Genomic DNA, 20,135 nt, shown 5'->3' on the forward strand with positions numbered 1-20,135 from the left:
CAATAGGTGTGCAAAATGTATGCAAAATGCCAAATTTGATTCCCAATGTAAAAAAAAAAAAGTGCTAAAATATACCATAGTTTTTTTGTTCTTCTCATAGTGTTAAATTTTTAATCCAGCTCAGGGCTGGAATAAAGATGTAGTGCAGGAGAAAAAAATGAACTAGAGAGTGTCCAAACATCCCCCAAACTCCTGACTCCCCCAGACTCCTGTGACACCCCAACCCAGAGCAAACTGTTCAGGCTACCTCTGGCATAAACACCTGGCACAGAGAGGCCCTGGACTAGAGAGCATCCAATGCCAATAAGACTCTCCTCTATTCTGCTGGACCACTCATACTTACCTAGTCTTACCTTCTCTTATTGATACCATCTTGGAAAATGGAAGTGTCTGTTGAGCCCAACACTGACTGACTCCTACAGTGTGCCCTGATGTACCATTAGAGATCAGACACTGTCATTGAATTCCTCCCTGGACCAGGTAAGTATGATTGGTCTGGAGTAGTCTGTCCACCACTATAGAGGTTCTCTGGTCAACAGCCTCAATATACTGGGTGGTGGGCAAGGGGTGCCCTGGACCAGATAGCCCCAGCAGTTGGTGGCAATTCAGTGGAAGGTCAGAAGGTTCTAGAGATAGTGTTGGCAGCCCTTTGGGCCCCAAGAGAATTTTTGTGGCGTAGGTCAAGGGGAGGTCCAGGAAAACTGGGCCACCAGGGGATTTTCATTATGTGGGATGGGGGATGGAGAGCCAGCCATTTTGTTTAAAAGGTTTCCCTTCCTGTCAGTGCATTAGCCCTGCAGAACGGGAGACAATTTAGTCCCAATGTAGTAAACCACTGCATAGTACCATAGCAGTGTGCACTGTTTTTTCTGTCAACTCATACTCTATAATGCCACCGTAATCTGGGTTTTTTAATGTGTACATTAGCACACTGTCCACTGAAGCTTAGTTCATCGTTCTAATGCACTGCCTACTGTACTGAGGCCTTTGTGTGTGACTTTGAGCCACTTTATTTCTCAGTTTTAATTTATTTCTCACTTTTAATTCTATAACTAACTTGGCAAATAATATTGGGGTTAATATTAAAGAGCAAGACAGGCAAACAGAAGAACATCTCATGTTGGGATATATGCAAACAAACAGAACGGCAAGGGAGGTGTCTTTTCAACCAATGATCGAGTCTTTATTGAAAGCAAATGGTCCCATTTGCTTTCAATAAAGACTCGATCATTGGTTGAAAAGACACCTCCCTTGCCGTTCTGTCTGTTTGGTTAATATTAAACCCTCATCAGTCAATGTTTTTTAAAATGCCTACTGCCATGGTTTTTTCTATATCTGGATACTGGTGTTGAAAATGTGAATATTCAGCAGCCATTGGAAGCTATCAAGGTGCAACCAATATTGAGTGCTAGTATACAGATAGCTAACCAGGAAAGTTAGGACAGCTATTGGGCTGACCTAACTTGCCGAGGTATCTATTCAGGTACTGGAGTGGAATATCAGCATTACCCAGATGACTTTTTCCTTTGCCGTGCTCACAGACCATGCCAGCATTACCCATATAGTGCCAAGGTGGTCAGACCAGATTTTCAATGGCACATGAAGGGCAATTCTATAAGAGAGCATCTGGTAGATCCCTATTCTATAAACGAACATAAGCACTTATATTCCTTTATAGAACAGCAGCCTAATTGGTTACCTACACACATATGTGCCTTAGACATGAACACTTATTTAGAGCTTGTGTAATACTTCTGTCTAGACATAAGAATACTATTCCACTTCACACAGGCTTTAGGTGCTTTTTCTAAAAACTTACAACTAATATATAAGAAAAGTCGCTGTTGTAAATCAGTATTATCTATATAATAAAACCGTAGGCGGCGCAAGCGCAGTCTTATCGGCGTGCTTCCGTGATCCGTATGTCCGTGGCCGCCAAGACTGCAGCATGCCCCGCGCTTACTACGGCCCCACGCGCAGCTCAGTTCGGCACGGCGGTTTCCCCAGATAGGGGAAGCCGAAAAACTCAATCCCGCCTCATGATCCTGCCGCCGCTCACGAATTCCCCCCCCCCAATCCTCCTGCAACAGCCGCTACCGCTCCTGTTCAAAGCGGCCTGCTGAGGTTCGCGGCCGCTGTAACGAACCTCGCAGGCCGCTCTCCACATGGTAGCACGTTCCCTCTGACGCAATCGCGTCAGAGGGAACATGCTACCGAGTTGGAGAGCGGCCTGCGAGGTTCGTTACAGCGGCCGCGAACCTCAGCAGGCCGCTTTGAACAGGAGCGGTTGCGGGAGGGGGGGGGGGAGTTTTAACAGGAGGAGTCGCCGAAAAAAACCTTCAGCCGCAGCAGGCCAGCACACGGGAAGGGAAGGGGGAGGGGCCGAACGGAGCAGGGCAGCTCAAGGTAAGAAGGGAATGGGGGGTGGGGGAAAATGTTTCTACTACTCAGCAGGGACTTGGAGGGGAAGGGAAAACCGCTGCTGCTTCTGCAAAGGAAAGTGGTGGTAGGGGAGAGAAGGGAATGGGGGGTGGGTGGGGGAAAATGCTGCTACTACTTCTCAGAGATCTGGAGGGGAAGGGAAATATCACAGCTGCTTCTGCAAAATAAAGTGGGGGGGGAGAGGAGGGAATGGGGGGTGGGGGAAAATGCTGCTACTGCTTCAGCAAGGACCTGGAGGGAAAGAGAAATACCGCTGCTGCTTCTGCAAAGGAAAGTGGGGGGGGGGGAGAGAAGGGAATGGGTGGGTGGGTGGGGGGAAATGCTGCTACTACTTCACAGGGATCTGGAGGGGAAGGGAAATAGCACTGCTGCTTCTGCAAAGGAAAGTGGGGGGGGGAGAGAAGGGAATGGGGGGTGGGTGGGGGGAAATGCTGCTACTATTTCACAGGGATCTGGAGGGGAAGGGAAATAGCACTGCTGCTTCTGCAAAGGAAAGTGGGGGGGGGGGGAGACACAGAAAGAAATACAGACAGACAAAGGAGGCTAGGGAGAGAGACAGACAGAAATAAAGACAGACAGGGAACCAGAGAGACACAGAAATAAAGACAGACAGGCAAAGGGTGCCAGGGAGAGAGAGAAAAAAATTGCAGGAGGGAGAAAGACATAAAGAAAGGAAGAAAGAAACAGGAGCAGGGAGAGAGACATAAAGAAAGAAAGACAGACAGCCATATATTCTAGCACCCGTTAATGTAACGGGCTTAAACACTAGTATATAAATAAAAATATATGTATATGTTTGAGTGTTGTGCTCAGATCCGCATGCCAAAGTGCTTAATTAAACTCAAAAGCAGAGGCATCTCCCAAGGCAGGAGCCTCAAACCCGAGAGTATATTCCCTCCTGATGACGCATGGAGCGAAACTCGAGTAGAGGGATCGGATTTTGGCACCTTCAAGGGTGCACGTTTAATTTTATGGTGTTTACAGGTGATTTGGGCATCTTTCCAGCAGAATGGAGAGCAGCTTTGAGTGAACAGCCATGTCTCCAGATAAGTGCAACCTTATATCTGGTTATGGCATAGACTTTGGCACATCTGGGACTGTACTGTGGCAATGATGGTCCCAGCTAGCTGCCTCTGCTTTTGAGTTTAATTAAGCAATTTGGCATGTGGATCTGAGCACATATACATACTGGTATATGAACATACTGGTATCTGAACATATACATACCAGTATATTTTTATTTATATATAATATTGATTTACAATAGCGAGTTTTCTTATATATTAGTTGTAAGTTTTTAGAAAAACACATAAAGCCTGTGTGAAGTGGAATAGTACGTTATAGTAAAATCACAGGAAAGTTTTATTGTTGCACTCCTTGCAGTTTAAAGTGTAGACATAAGAATAGCCGTAATGGGTCAGAATAATGGTCCATCTAGCCCAGTTTCCTGTGGCCCATTCAGGTAACTGGTACCTAGCAGAAACCCAAATAATAGTAATATTCCATGCTACCACTCTAGGGCAAGCAATGGCTTCCCCCATGTCTATCTCAATAGGAGGGATAGGGGATTGGGACTTGTATACCACCTTTTTGTAGTTTTACAACCACACTCAAAGTGGTTTACATACAGGTACTTCAAGAATTTTTCCTATCTGTCCTGTTGGGCTCAAAATCTATCTAATATACCTGGGGCAGTGAAAGATTAAGTGACTTGCCCAGGGTCACAGGGAGCAGCACAGGGTTTGAACCCACAACCTCAGAGTGCTGAGGCTGTAGCTCTAACCACTATGTTACACCCTCCTCAGTGGAACTTGTCCAAGCCTTTCTTAATCCCAGATACACTAATTATTGTTACCAAATCCTCCGGCAATGAGTTCCAGAGCTTTGAATGAAAAAATATTTCCTCCCATTTATTTTAAAAGTATTGCCATGTAATTTCATTGAGTGGCCCCTGGTTTTTGTACTGATTGAAAGCGTGAAAAATTGATTCACTCTTACCCATTCTACACCACTCAGGATTTTTTAGACCTTGATCATATCCCCCTCCCCAGCTGTCTCTTTTTCAAGCTGAAGAGACCCGGCCTCTTTAGTCTTTCCTCGTTCGAGAGGAGTTCCATCTCTTTTATCATTTTGGTCACTTTTCTTTGAATCTTTTCTAATTCCACTATATCTTTTTTGAGATACAGTGACCAGAATTCTGCACAATACTCAAGCTGAGGTTGCCCCATGGAGCAGTACAAAGGCATTATTCTTGATCTTATTTACCATCTCTTTCCTAATAATTCCTAGAATCCTGATTGGATTTTTGCCGCTTCTGCACACTGGGCAGAAGATTTCAGCATAGTGTCAACAATAATATTCAGATCTTCTTCTTGGGTGCTGACTCCTAAAGTAAACCCTAGAATGAGGTAATTATGATTTGGATTATTCTTCCCACAATGCATCACTTTGCATTTGTCCACATTAAATTTCATCTGCCATTTGGATGCCCAATCTTCAATTTCCCAAGGTCCTGCAATTTTCAGTCTTCAGGTGTTTTGACAGCTTTGAGTAGTTTTGTGCCATCTGCAAATTTAATAACTTCCTTTGTCATTCCAATTTCCAGATAATTTATAAATATGCTAAATGGGGACTTCTGCCAATGAACAGAGTGAGTTAGATGTGTGGTAGCTCTGCTCCGGTTTCTCTCTGCTTATCCAGCAGCATCGCCATTGGAAAGGCTCCTGTTTCACACTTGGCATGCACAAGGACTTTGATTTCTCTTGCATGGACAAAATTTCTAACAAATCTAACACTCAGAATTTCTTAACAAATCTAACTTTCAGAATAGACGAGTCAAGGGGAAGCTGCTGGAAGACAAAATGGCAGACGGCACTGCCAAACTCACACTTCAATTGTCACAGGAGCATATAGTGAAATTAACATGGCAGTCAAAAAAGCTCTTGACCCTCGCCTGGCAGAACTCTTGGGGCAAATCACTCACTTGGAGACGTTGGTAGCCAATATTTCAGTGAAAATGTGTATGCTGGAACAGCATGTGTCGAGCATAGAGGACAGTGCCTCTGCACGTGAGGTGGAGCTGAAGGCCTTGCAGGAGCATGTGGAAGGGCAGTCCAACAAGATAGAAGACTTAAACAACCACTCTTGAAGGGATAATCTCTAGTCTGTCTGCCTGCCCGAAATACTCCCAGAAACCAAATTAATGGCAATACGGAACTGTTGGCTACAAGAGGAGCTCCCTTTGCCTTAGGGAAGGGGGCCCATTTATTTTGAGAGAGCACATTGACTTGGTCGAAGACAGAACTGATGTAAGGTCGCAAGTGGTCCTAGCAAAGGTGCATAATTATGCCCACAAAGTTGAGTTAATTAGGGCATTCAAGGTTAAAAGAGACTCACTGAAATATGATGGATCCCCAGTCAGCATCTTCCAGGATTATTTTATTTATTTTTATTTTAGGTATTTATATACTGCCTATCAAGGTTATCTAAGTGGTTTACTATCAGGTACTTAACCATTTTCCCTATCTGTCCCAGTGGGCTCACAATCTATCTAACATACTTGGGGTAATGGAGGGTCACAAGGAGCAGTGTGGGATTACTCCCTGGCACTTCAGAAAAAGCAAGGAGCTTTACCCTATTATGTAAAAAATTAATTGAGAAGCAAATTCACTTCATGCTTCTGTACCCTTAAATACAGAAAGTTTTCCATGGAGGTAGATGGAAAACAATGGACTCCCTAGAGGCAGCTCAGGATTTCATTAATACCATGATCACTTCTACCTCACAAGCTGAAGGCTGTTTATAGACCTGAATGCTAGAATACAGAGGTCCTATATAGCAGTGATTCCCAACCCTGTCCTGGAGGAACACCAGGCCAATTGGGTTTTCAGGCTAGCCCTAATGAATATGCATGAGAGAGATTTGCATATGATGGAAGTGATAGGCATGCAAATTTGCTTCATGCATATTCATTAGGGCTAGCCTGAAAACCCAATTGGCCTGGTGTTCCTCCAGGACAGGGTTGGGAACCACTGTTATATAGGCTTTAGGCTATATGGATCAAACACAACAGAAAGCACTAAGCTTCAGCTTTCTGCCTTCCAATCAATCAGTTTAACAGAGAATAATTCTTAAAGACACTAGCAATTGCTGTTCAACATAGTAATTCCAAATATATATAAATTTGGAATTACTATGTTGAACAGCAATTGCTAGTGTCTTTAAGAATAATGCTTTGTTAAACTGATTGATCAGAAGGCAGAGAGGGCCCGACATTGTAGGAAGTTATCCTTACTCTCGCCGTGTAGGATGTGTGGGTAAGGAAGGGAGAGGGTGTTGGGAAGTAGGGATGGGGAAAGGGAGATTTAGTAGGAGAGTATGTGTGTTGGGTTTTTTCGGCAGAGCTATAAAAGTTTGTGAATTGGCTCAAAGATGCATCACATGACTTACCAGTACTTAATTTCTCAGATTACTACATTTCTACTGCCAACTGGCTTTGAAGGAATGAGTTTTGGGGGAAGCTGGGCTCCCAAGCCTGTTATTAGAGCTATTCTGTCAAGCAGTAATATAGTTAACAGGTCCCCCTAAGTCAACTCAATTCACTAGACCCGTGGTTCTCAATCCTGTCCTGGAGGTCCACCAGACAGTCGGGTTTTTGGGATAACCCTAATGAATATGCATGAGAGAGATCTGCATATAATGGAGGTGCCAGGCATGCCAATCTGCTCCATGCATATTCATTAGGGCTATCCTGAAAACCTGACTGGCTGGTGGTCCTCCACGACAGGGTTGGGAACCATTGCACTAGACTAATCTCCCGGAACGTGGGTGGAATTACTTTACCAATTAAAAGAATCAAATTCCTGGCTGCTTTAAACCATTATAAGCCATATACAGCATGTCTCCAGGAGACTAGACTCACAGATTCAGAACACCATATACTCCAAAGAACATGGGTGGGCCAGGTCCATTTTGCTTCACCATCTGGGAGACATGGAGGGGTGGCAATTTAAAACACAAAAATCTTCAGTGCGGGGTTAAGATTTTAGTGAAATCTCTGGAGGGCCGTTCAAACAATTTTTTATTGATGCAAACAACAGCAAAAGTAATGCAATGGCACACAAATGGTGCACAGTACAAACAATGATGCATCATATACAACACTATAACAAGCATGTACAGAAGAAGAGTAACAACAACAAAACTCCCCCCCCTCTAATCTACTCAGGGCAAGCGAGGCCAGAGGTGACAGAAAGGCACTCCGAGGCCCTGGACTCTGATGAGCTCCAAAGATGCCACATCCCCCCACAGAACATACCCATGACTAAGTGCCAGAACCTTTCAATACCCTCCCACCTCTTCTCCCCAAGTCCCCCCCCAGTGGTACTCTCCAACCCCCGCCCCACCATTGCTCACCATTGCTCTTTCAGCCCTACAAACTGAGCGCCCAGATTAGGACACCCATCTTAGAACCTCACTGCGTCCCTTTGGATGCAAGGACTGCAGATATGGCTCCCAGATATTCAAGAACAGCATCTTTCGCTTCCTAGCCCTTCCAGCATCTTGCGCCTCCCAGGTGGCCAACTGATGCAACTGGTTCCGCCAATGCCAAAACGTCAGAGGGTCAGGGACTGTCCAGAACTGAAGAATACATTTCCTGGCCAGTAAGCTCATCTTCCTACAGAGAGCCCAATGTCCCCTAGGCAAATGGCCAAAAGCCTCTGGCAAATCCAATACAAAGTGGGCCGGAGTACTGCGCAAGACTCTACCAATTAACCCTGACATATAAGAAATGACGCGCTTCCAGAAGCGCTGAATAATGGGGCAGGACCAAAAGGCATGCCCCAATGTGTGATCCCCTGTCCCACATTTATGACACAGCGGTGTAGGCAGAACTTCACTGTAATACAATTGTGTATCTAATATAATAAAAGGCTAAGCCGCGCATGCGCATTCCCATCGCGTGTTCCGTTTTCCGTGCGCTGTAGGGCACCTCGGATAGGAATGCGCATGCGAAACACTCTCTCCTCCCCCGAGGCGGATGTCAGATGCGGCGGCTGTCGGCCATGCTGTTCTTCGGTCTACCCTGCTCCTGCGAAGAGGCGCTGCCGCAGCGTCTTTCAACTAAGGTAAGGAGCTGGGCAGACCGATCCAGGGGAGCTTTTAAAATCTTCAGGCGCGAGCGGCGGCTTGCCGCATGCGCCCCAATGCCTACCGCTTTTTTAAAATCTTCAGACACGAGCGGCAGCTTGCCGCACGCGCCCCAATGTCTACCGCCTTTTTTAAATCTTCAGACGTGAGCGGTGGCTTGCCGCACGCGTCCCGACCTCCAAACCCCCCTGCCGCCCTCACGCCTACTCACAGCTCTCTTCGGTTGATTGCATTGTACGGGTCCGCGGTGAATAAGTGCTGGGGGGAAGGGAGGAATCTACCCCAAATACCTCTTTTGTGTTTTATGCACTCTGCAGAACTTCCATAAACAGCAACGGGGCTTGGCATTTTGCATCGCCCCTGAGCTCATTGTGTGGGCTTGCACGCATGCATTTGCTGGGTTAAGTTTTCCCTGGACTTCGCAGGGGATTGGGCCGAGAGAGCAAGGAAGAGGGACAGGGGGAGCAGGGAAGAGGTGCTGTTGAACCGGGGGAGCAAGGAAGAGGTGCTACTGGGCCGGGGGAGCAAGGAAGAGGGACATGGGGAGCAGGGAAGAGGTGCTACTGGGCCGGGGGAGCAATGAAGAGGGACAGGGGGAGCAGGGAAGAGGGACAGGTGGAGCAGGGAAGAGGTGCTGCTGGACAGGGAAGTGGGGAGGGAAATGCTGCTGGTGAGAAAAGGGGGCTCGGACTGAAAGTGAACAGATGGGAGAAGGGGACTGGGGGGGGTTAAAATGGGTTTGGAGCTGGGGCTGAAAATAGGGGACATGTGAGGGAAGGAGGCTTTACTAGCACCCGTTAATGTAACGGGCTTAAACACTAGTGAGTATAATAAGCGCGTAAGGTCACTCTATAATATGTTTCTCGCAACCAAGCACACGAGGTCACCCCAGGGGTAGCCCTCAAGGTACATGCTACATCCCATTGTCCCAAATTAATCTGCAACTCCCCCTCCCATTTACCCCGGATGAGATGGTAGTCCTTAGCTAGTTGTAATTCTTGCAAACTAGCATGAATGTTAGACACAGAAAGGGACAACCCCTCCTCCTGAGCAAACAACTCCCACAGCCTGGCCCCCAAATGCATGTGCAATTGTGCTCTGTCGAGGGATCCCACAAAATGCTCCACTTGGTGACACGTGAACTGCACTCCCCAGATCTCTCCCACCTTAGCCAGCAAATCTGCATGGGTCAACAGCTCCCATCGGCCCCCAAAAGATGTTCTAGTCAAGAAACTCCTCTCTCTTCCCAGAATAAGTACTCATGGGACTCCCCACCCGGAGGAAAGGCTGGATTACCCCGCAAAGGCAATAGATCAGTGACCGTCGGATCCCCTTCCAGGGCCTGCACAAACCAATGCCAGGCCGCTTGCAAGGTACAAAATAATACACTGGGTCTGATAGAAGATGGCAGTGCCTTCCGGGGACTATGGAGTAATGCAAACACATCATAGGGAGCAAAAAAACTCTCATTCTATCTGAAGAGGGGTGTAGCCGCTAAACAAATTCACCCAGTCCCCCAAATGGCGAAGCAAACACGCATAATTATAGACCTGAACATCCGGTAAACCTAACGTCCCCCTTTGCCAATTCCCCAGTAGCTGAGACAACTGTAATTTCGTTTTTTTGACCGCCCAACAGAAACGAGTAACCCCTTCGTAAAAGATGCGCAAATCTTTTTTCGTCAAACACAACGGTAGTGTCTGCAGCACATACAGCCATTTGGGAAAGATAAACATCTTAACCATGCAAATGCGCCCCATCAGAGAAAGGGGCCAAGTATCCAGCAAGAGCACCGACTGGCGCTGAAGTTGGTCCACGTTAAGGCGATATAATTGGGGAACCTCGATAGTCATCAAAGTCACCAAGTACACAAACTGCCCCTGTGCCCAAATCAGCGGAAACCCATTCCCCCATAGGGCCTGAACCGCCACAGAGGACGCTAACACCTCTGATTTGTCCAAATTTAAGCGGAAATCTGCATAATCACTATATTCTTTAATCAATTCCAAGATGGTCGTTAAAGAGGGTATAGGCTCCATAAGGTGTACTAAGATATCATCCACAAAGGCCAATAACTTAAAGGTAGTGGCTCCAATACCAATCCCCCATATAGATGGCATGGCATATATATCCTGAATAAGGGGGTCCAAGGTAAGCACAAATAATAACGGCGATAAGGGACAACTTTGTCGCATCCCTCTGGAAATCAGGAACCAGTCTGTTTCAAAATCTTTCAACACCAATTTAGCCTGCGGTAGGGCATACATTGTTCGCACCTCTGATACAATAAAACCATCAAAACTATAGGCCGTTAAAGCATCATATAGCAAATCCCACCTCACCCTATCCCAAAGCTAACCAGCACTGATGGGAGATTGCACGCCACCCGCTGTTCCAAAGACAAGCAATTTTCTTACATTTTTAGCTATTTTCTCCCTTTCACAAATCCCACCTGAGCTTCGTGGATAAGGGAAGGCAGCACAGCCGCCATCCGATTAGCCATAATTTTTGCTAACAGTTTGACCTCTGTATTCAATAGCGAAATAGGACGATATAAGCCTGCTTTTTCGGGGTCTTTATTCGATTTAGGCAACACCAAAATGCAGGCCATGTTCATACCCTCTGGTAAAGCCTCCGCTCCAACTATGATATTAAACATCCAAGCGAGCGGCTAAATGATCTCCTTACCTACAATTTTATAAAATTCAATGCGCATGCCATCCGTGCCCGGCGCCTTCAGCAGAGGACTGTTCTCTATTGCCCAATACACTTCCTCCGGTGAAATAGGCACATTCAGACACTCCTTGTCTTTCTCAAAGATACGGGGCAACATGATCCCATCCAAATAGGGGCCAGCCGATACACCCTTCTCCAATGGGGGGGCATAGAAGTTCTTAAAATATTGAAAAAATATTGCTCCTATCTCTGGATCTGTAGTGACTCTCCCCCCCTGCTCGTTCCTCAGGGCCCGAAACCTACGTGGGCCAGTCCGGGTTGAAACCAGGCGTGCCAACAGTTTACCCTCCTTATTCCCATATCTATAAAGCTTGTACTTATAGTATGCGAGGGATTTTTGTGCCCGCTGATTTAGTAGGGAGTTGAGGGCCACTTGATATTCCATCAGCTCCTGCCTGTGCACCGGGTCACCAGACAAGCCATACCTCCTCCGGGCCTTAGCTATGTCCCTTTCGAGACGCAAAATTTCCTTATTGCAAGCTTTTTTAACATGACTGCTGTAACTAAGAGTATCCCCCCTCAGCACTGCCTTTGCGGCTACCCAGAACAAGATGGGGTCCCCTTCTGCGTGAGCATTATGCCGTTTATAGTCTTTCCATGTACCCAGCAACCTCTCCCTATATTTCGGATCCCCATACAAGGTGAGCGGAAACACCCAGCGTCACACCCCTGGAGGCCTCCCTCCCTCCTGCCACCACACTTGCACCCAGGCATGATCTGAAATTGTATAGGGACCTATTTCCGCTCACTCCAAGTCCCGAAACACCGGTTCTGTCACCCAAATATAGTCTATGCGGGACTGAGTACCTTGCACCCGGGGCATATGGGTGTAATCCCTCTTGACACCATGTAGCACCCTCCAGGTATTAATCAAGTCCAGGTTATCACCAAATTTATGGAGCTCCTTCTCCCCAACCTGATGAGGAGCTCCTTTCGGGCCCGTGCAATCCAAACTGTAATCACGATCTGCATTAAAGTCCCCCCCAACAAACAAGGAAAACTGAGCAAAGGGCAATAACAAGTGAGTCAAGTTAGCATAAAATGCCGGATCACTGTCATTAGGTGCTTAGACACAGCAAAATACCACTTCCCGTTGCTGGATCACCCCCTGACAGAGCACATATCGGCCATCCCCATCCCTGGCCAAAATTTGTAAAGTATCAAGGAGACCCTTACGGAACAGAATCGCGACCCCCCCTGTGTTTCCCCTTTGTAGAAGCTGCTACACACTCCCCCACCCACCACTGTTTCAACTTTCTATGCTCAAGGTCAATCAAATGGGTTTCCTGGAGAAATGCCACATCCACCTTATGGTGCTGTAAATGTTGTAAAATTTTGGAGCGCTTAATTGGGGAATTTATCCCCCAGAAATAAATACTCAAGGATTAGGGCCCGAATATATCCCCTATTCACTCAAAAACAAGCCCCACACGGACAAACGATACACACACCCAGCAACAGTACAAGGCCTTACTTACAACCAACAACATTCACTCCCCAAAGAGAAAGGGAAAAAAGAAAAGAAGTGGAGAAAAGGACTCAGTTCAGCTTCATCTGGCCAAAAAAATTCCACTCCTACAAAAGCTATTTATGTGTAAATGCTGAAAAATAGTCCAAGAAAACAAGGCAACTAAAGTAGCCTGCCAGGTGGTATCAAACAGCACGCCTAATACAGATGAAAGTCAGTGGGTGAATGTAACAAAAGGCAGTATAGTCCAGCTCATAACATCCACAGCAAAAGTAAGAAAAATAACTTAGCTGCTAATGGCCTCCAAATCCAGGCCAGGCAGTCCTTACACCCAACGGGGAACCCTCCATTTTGCATCAAATCGTTGCTTCAGGGGTGTTCATATCATTGCTTCACATCCAGATATTCCAGACTCACCATACTCCTCAAACATCCTCACCACTTCATCGATTAAAACTGGCACCAGGTATTTTTGGACTTTTTTTTTCTGACACATACATATCAGACCCTGAGTTTTCTGCAGATCAATTTACAGAATATTTACATCAGTCGGGCCTCCCAAAATGGTTGCAGATCTTAATAGGCCTCTCCAAGCAAAAGAATTCCATAAAGAATCTAAAATGTCATTTGGCCCCAGGTTCTGATGGGTTCACAAATGAATTCTTTAAGTACATCTTCAGCCCATTTTGGGCCCATCATGTTCCTGAAGGGTAAGAAGGAAGTTCAGCAGTCCCTCCTTAACCTACTGGAGTTGCTGATGGTATCTCCTGGTCCTATCCACCAATATCGGGGCAGTACTGCATCATGTTTAAAGGGCCGAAGGGCCACACCAAAGAGCCTTTTCTGTTATGTCCCTTCCCGATTCCCTACTCTAGGTGTTCAATCCCTTCCCACAATCTGGGAGTTGCAAAAATCCAAACACTTTTCTGAACATGTACTCCTCCTACCTTATAGAGAGAGTTAGACCCCCTGCAGTTTCAATTTCTGCAAGCAATCCGTGCATAAGACTTCTGATCTGCTCTGCATCTTTTTCTTATTTTAGTAACTTAAAGTTTGCTTGTTTTTTGTGGCTTCAGTGCCATGAGACCCCTTGTGATGTCCTCTCCCGGAGGAAAGGATGCAGTCCCGCAGAGCAGGACTACTGCTTCACAAAGAAACTTTGGTGGACCTTTGGAGCCAGCCTGCTGTGTGCCACCCTTCTCAGACTTGGGGTCTATTCTCCTGAGAGCTGGTCAGGGGTTTAAGTGCAGGCTGTATGCATCCTGTGTAAAGTCCCTCTGTGTTTCAGGGCACAGGCTGTGTTTCATGCTCCCAGTCGTATGGACAGAAGTTACAGTCGGAGTCCATCCAACTGGCAGTCCAAAGATCTTCAAGTCAGGTAATTTTGGAGCAGTTCTGAAGCAGAAAATCCTTTTTCTCCATTCAGCTGCAGTACACAAAGTAGAGAATGACACAGGGAAAAAATTTGTCCCCGTCACCGCCCCATCCCTGTGACCACCATCCCTGTCCCCGCCCCATCCCCGCAACCACTGTCCACGTAGCATCCATACAAGCCTCAGTACTGCAATATTTAGCTTATTCCTTCCTTATAAATCAAAGTTCTGGCTGCTGAACTAGAGAAAGAGATGTTCAGCTGGCAGTGCTTTGTTTATAAATTTTTATCAACACAACTAATATACTACTTTATCCTAAAGCAAAAAAAAAATAAAATAAATAGAAAATTTTTTTCTACCTTTGTTGTCTGGTTTTTGCTTTCCTCATCTTCTCATTCAATTCCTTCCATCCACTGTCTGTCTTCTCTCTGCGTCTTCCATTTGCTCTGTTACTGTGCTTCTCCCTTCACCCCCCACCAATTGGCCTGCCACCCATCTTCTTCCCTCCGCTCTCCCCATATTCTGGCATCTCTGTCTTCTTCCTTTCCAGCGCCTTCTCCCCACTCTGTTCCCCATTTCTTTTTAGCATCTTCTCCCCATTGTCTTTCACATTTCCATTCAGCGTCTGTTCCTCTCCACCCCCCTTCAGTGTATGTTCCATTCCTTTCCACCACCACCCTTCCCTCTCGCCACTCCTTCAGCATCTGTTCCTTTCTACTGCCCTTCAGCACCCCTTGCGCAGCCTGACCATCTCCCTCCCTCCCTCCCTCTTACCTCCGTGGCGTGTTACAATGTAATTTGTGCAAGCCGCAGGAGACTGCGAGCTCATTCCCCATCCCATCCCCACAAACTATCTCGTTTCTGTGTTCCTATTTTACCCATTTCTAATATCTCCCCTATGTATCTGGCTACCATTGCCTCCCTGTGTCCATATACCATCCCCATGTATATTCTCTTTATGTCTCTGTCCCTATGCCCCCATGCGCATAATCCCCCCCTGTATCTCCCCTTTATGTCTCTGTCCCTATGTCCCCATGCACATAATTTCCCTGTGTCCATAAACCATCCCCATGTATATTCTCTTTATGTCTCTGTCCCTATGTCCCCATGCACATAATTTCCTGTCTGTTTCTGTTACCTTCCTGTGTCCAGATTTCCCCTCTCTTCCTCTTCCACACCAATGTATCTCTTCTCTGCAACCCCATCTAGCTTCTTTCCCTTTTTCTCCCCCCCCCCCACCTCACTGCTTCCAGCATCTGGCTCACCTGCCTGTCCTCCCCTTTCTTTCCTGCTGTGGGTTTCTTTTTCTCTCTCTTAGAGTATGACGGCAGAAAAGGGCCGTCGGCCCAACACGTCTGCCCACTCAAAAGAACCCTCCCCTTAAAATAACACCCCCCTAAGCAATTCCCGAAAGTGAACCCACATGTTTATCCCATCGTTTCTTGAAGTCGAGCACGTTGCTGGCTTCAACTACCTGACGTGGAAGGACATTCCAATGATCAACCACCCTTTCGGTGAAGAAGTATTTCCTGATGTCACCATGAAATCTCCCACCCTTGAGTTTGAGCGGATGCCCTCTTGATGCCATGGGACCCGTAAGAAAAAGGATATCTTCCTCCACCTCGGTACGGCCTGTAAGATATTTGAACATCTCTATCATGTCTCCCCTCTCTCTGCGTTCTTTGAGAGAATATAACTGTAGCCTGCTTAGACGTTCTTCATATGGGAGATCCTTGAGTCCTGAGACCATCTTAGTGGCCATTCGCTGAACTGATTCCATTCTCTTCACATCCTTTTGATAATGTGGCCTCCAAAACTGAACACAATACTCCAGATGAGGTCTCACCAATGGCAGTATGACTTCAGGCTTACGGCTGACAAAACTTCTTTGGATGCAACCCAGCATTTGTCTAGCCTTGGCCGAGGCTTTCTCCACTTGAGTGGCAGCCTTCATATCTTCGCTAATGATTAAACCCAGGTCTCGTTCTGTGACAGTTCTTGTCAAGGTTACACCATTCAGGGTGTATGTACTGCTGGGGTTACCGCTACCAAGGTGCATAACCTTACACTTTTTGGCGTTAAAACTCAGTTGCCAAGTATTAGACCATTGTTTCAGTAAAAGTAGGTCCTGCCTCATAATGTCGGGCAGGGTTGCCCCTTGGCCCAGCATCTCTTTCTCTTTCACTCCCTCCTTCCTAGTGTGAACCGGGAACATGCGCGATCACGGATTGCGTGGTCCAGCAGCCCCCTCCCACCTGATCGCAGCATTCCGCCATCTCCCTCCCTCCACCTCACATTAGGTGCCGACTTTAATTCTTCTCCCAGTCGCATGCTTTCAATAAGCCGCACACACATGGCTGCTTGAATTGTTGAATCTTCTCCTCTGATGCAACTGGAAACAGGAAATTGCATCAGAGAAGAAGATTCAACAACTCAAGTAGCCACACGCGGCTTATTGAAAGCTTGCGGCTGGGAGAAGAAGAATTAAAGTCGGCACCTAAGGTGAGGTGGAGGGAGGAAGATGGCAGGACGCGGGATGCAACAATTGGGTGGGGATGCTGGACTGCGATCCGTGATTGCTTCATTGCGGAGACAAGACCATTCACTGCTCCATGGGATGGTGAACGGCCTTGTCCCTGTCCCCACAGTGACCACTATTTTTTCTCTCCCCATTTTGGTGGGTAACAATCACCGTGTCATTCTCTAATACAAAGCTAGAAGACAGGTACTTCAGAGACTGTGAGTACACCTCCATTATTTCCTGTGGGAACTTCAAGGGTGGTCTGTGCAACTCTGTAAAACTTTTTTTTTTTTTTTTTAATTCAATTTTTATTAAACTCATTTATATATTACATGCCTCAGGAAACAGGATACAGCTATTTCAAACATTTATATTACTTCCAATTATACAATCATGTACTTTAGGAAAAAACATTTTTTTATAACTGGATCCCCTATAAGCCCACTAATCAATAGGGGGAGAAAATTAGGAAAAGGAGGCCTTCTTATTTTAAGAATAAGCAAAGAAAAATTTACAAACAAATTGATGGCATCGCAACTGAATTTAACTTATAGAGTCTTCCTCATTATGTTTAACTGATTTTTATTATTCCAGCAGTAAGAAGCAAATACAAACAGTAGTACCATTCAGGAAATAACATTTTCAACAATATAATCAGTTCCCCTCCCATCCCCCCCCAAGAATCCATGGCCGGTCCAACAGCTGAGAGTGGGAATAAAATCTTAAAGATTCAAAAGTCTACTGCGAGCACGCGGTGTGAGGTCCTGCCAGAAGTGCTCCCACACCTGACAAAATTTGCGACCCGGGCCAAGAGTCAAGTCTCCCACCATGCGTCTCTCCAGTGTTGCGTGCACTATCATTGGGGATCTCCATTGTGCATATGACAGGGGATCACGGGAGAGCCAGGTGGTGAGGAAGGCTTTTTTTCCCATCAAAAGAGCTCTGGAGATAAATGCTGACATTCCCCTGGGTTTGGGCGAGGCTATATTATAAAATCCAAATAACGCCCTCGGTTGCGGAAGCCATCGCCTTCCCCAAAGCGAAGTGGTATATAGGCCAAGATATCTCCAAAACTGTTGGATTGCGGGGCAGGCCCAAAACATGTAACTCAAAGATGCGTGAGCCTGAGAGTCTTCCTCATTAAACTATTCTCCAGTTTCTTCCCTCGGACCCTCAGCCTGGACCTGTATCTTACACTTATTTTCAAGAAATGCCCTCAATTGTTTGGGATCAAAGAAAAGATACCTATTTGATTCAAATACAATTAAGCATTTACAAGGAAAACATAAAAAGAAATGGGCTCCTAGGAATAACACCTGAGGGCTCAACATCAAAAACTGCTTCCTTTTTTTCCTGTGTCTCCACACAGTTATCAGGAAAACCCCAAACGTTTCCTTCCAAAAACTAATTTATTTTTATTTCGAAAAAACAATCTCATCATCCAGTCTTTATCAGACTCAAACGAATATCACCAGGAGTGTAGATTTTATACTCTCTTCTTCAGTAGATGTTTCCAACAACTGAGTGACATTCAAACTGTCCATGGATAATTCTCCCTGGACTTGAGCTTGTCGTTTTTCCCCCAGCACAAAGTAAACTCAAGAAAATGAAGGCACAGCTTCTTTTGGGGCTCCCAGAAGTTCCATCAGATATCTCTTAAGCAGTTCTAATTGATCAGATGCTGTGGGGCTCTGAGTTTGAGAACTTTTTTCTTTAAGCGATATCGCTATTGAAATTGTGGTTACGATAGGTAAGAGGAAGGGGAAAGTTAGGAATTACCCTTCTGAGTCCTCTCCGAATCCCCTTTCCTCCATCGAATGTTTTTTGATCCCCACGGCGATGTTCCCCGGAACAGGTGCTGGCAAGGAGGCGGCCATATCTGTGCTGGATACTACACTAAGCCCAGGAGAAAGACTTCCACCCACGAATCCAGGCATGCAGATGAACGCCGAGCCATTGATGAGCTCACAGGGCGAGAGAAGCGCTGCAGAAAACTCGTCTCCAGGAGGGAGGCTCCAGAGCGTGAAAGGAGATGCTGGTATGCAGGAGACCAGTATAGGAGCTGAGTTTAAGCTCCCCTTGGAGTCTGAAGGAGCTGTGGGAGGTTCATGGCCCCGAGGAAGTTCCAGGTCTTTGGAATTTGGTCAACAACAGAATACTGGTGAGCACAGCATTATTCCTATGATAAATCCTTCACATGTCACTTTGGATTCCATCTGGGATGCTGTTGCACGCTTGGAGAAGATTGTGGTTGGTATTAAAACTTTGATGGATAATTCATTGCAAGTTGTTAAGACCAGAATTATCACCCAGGAAGCTAAAAATTTTGAATTGGAAAGGAAAATGGAGGAAGCTCAAAAAGATCTGAAGTAAAGTAAATCTAACGCACTGGCTTATGGTCAGGGGTTAGTGGGATTGAGTAATAAAGTGGAGAAAATGGAGAATTATATCAGAAGGTTAAATCTACGTAAAACTCATTTTTGAGAGTTTCTGAGGGTAGGGTTCAGGTCTCCCACCCCAAACCCCAGATTGCTATTTTTATTTTTGAAAAGTGAATTTTCTGTGAATTTTATTCAGCTCCTCTGAGGCGTGTATACTTCTGATCCAGCTCATTTGACGCAGCCGGCGAGTGCATTGCCTTCCTTCAAGCCGGTTGGTTCGGTGCCGGAGGTCCCCTTTTCAGGAGCCCTCTCATCCAGCTATGTCTGATCTGGACTGCATTGGTTGTCATACGGATATTATGCCTATCCTTTCTCCTAACACTGTTTCTATTTTGGGATCCTGCTGAAACCCTTGCCAGGACTAGTCAGCATGATATCTTGGAAAGTCCGGATTAGGGTCAGGACCCCACCAGCCACACACTTTTTAAGTCTGTCTCTGTTCACCATTTCAGTGCTGATGCCCTGATAGAGCTTAAATTGGACTCTCGACCTTATACATCTTAGTCCGTTCTAATGTGCTGTCCTCCTTTTCCCATCCCACCCACAGCTCATCGGTCTAGTGACAGAACAGTGGGATACTTCAGAAAGCTCTTCCTGGCTCTCTAAATCTATGGCTAGGCTTTATTCATTGGATCCTGTCCAAGGTAGATTCCGGTGTCACGTAGGTTACCAGGCGCACAGCCCTCTGTGTCGATAGGGGTGTAATACTTAAAGATTCCCAGGATCGCAGTATCTTGAAAAACTTTTTTGAGGTGGCTTCTTCAGGTATCAAGGCTGCAGCGGCAGCCTCCTTTGCAGTGCGTGTATGTTATACGAGATTGCACCGAGTGCCCTCTGCGGAAGAGGATGCCTGTCCCCAGCTACTGATGGAAGGTGTGGATTATGTGGCTGACGCCCTTTATGATCTTTAAGCAGACTTCCTTTCAAAGGTTAGCTTCTTTTTGGGAATGGTCTGGATGACTTCATGGCCAGCATTGCTGATTGCCGCCCTAACTTTCTCCCTA

General features: G+C 46.2%; 1 protein-coding gene across 3 annotated transcripts in view; it reads left to right on the top strand.

The window, feature by feature from the left end:
* Positions 1-20,135, top strand: part of LOC117349045 (serine protease 55-like) — a 120,665-nt gene that overhangs the window by 61,499 nt on the left and 39,031 nt on the right. The gene's annotated exons all lie outside the window — the stretch shown is intronic.

The sequence above is a fragment of the Geotrypetes seraphini genome, chromosome 1 (assembly GCF_902459505.1).
Source record: "Geotrypetes seraphini chromosome 1, aGeoSer1.1, whole genome shotgun sequence".
Lineage (NCBI taxonomy): Eukaryota > Metazoa > Chordata > Amphibia > Gymnophiona > Dermophiidae > Geotrypetes > Geotrypetes seraphini.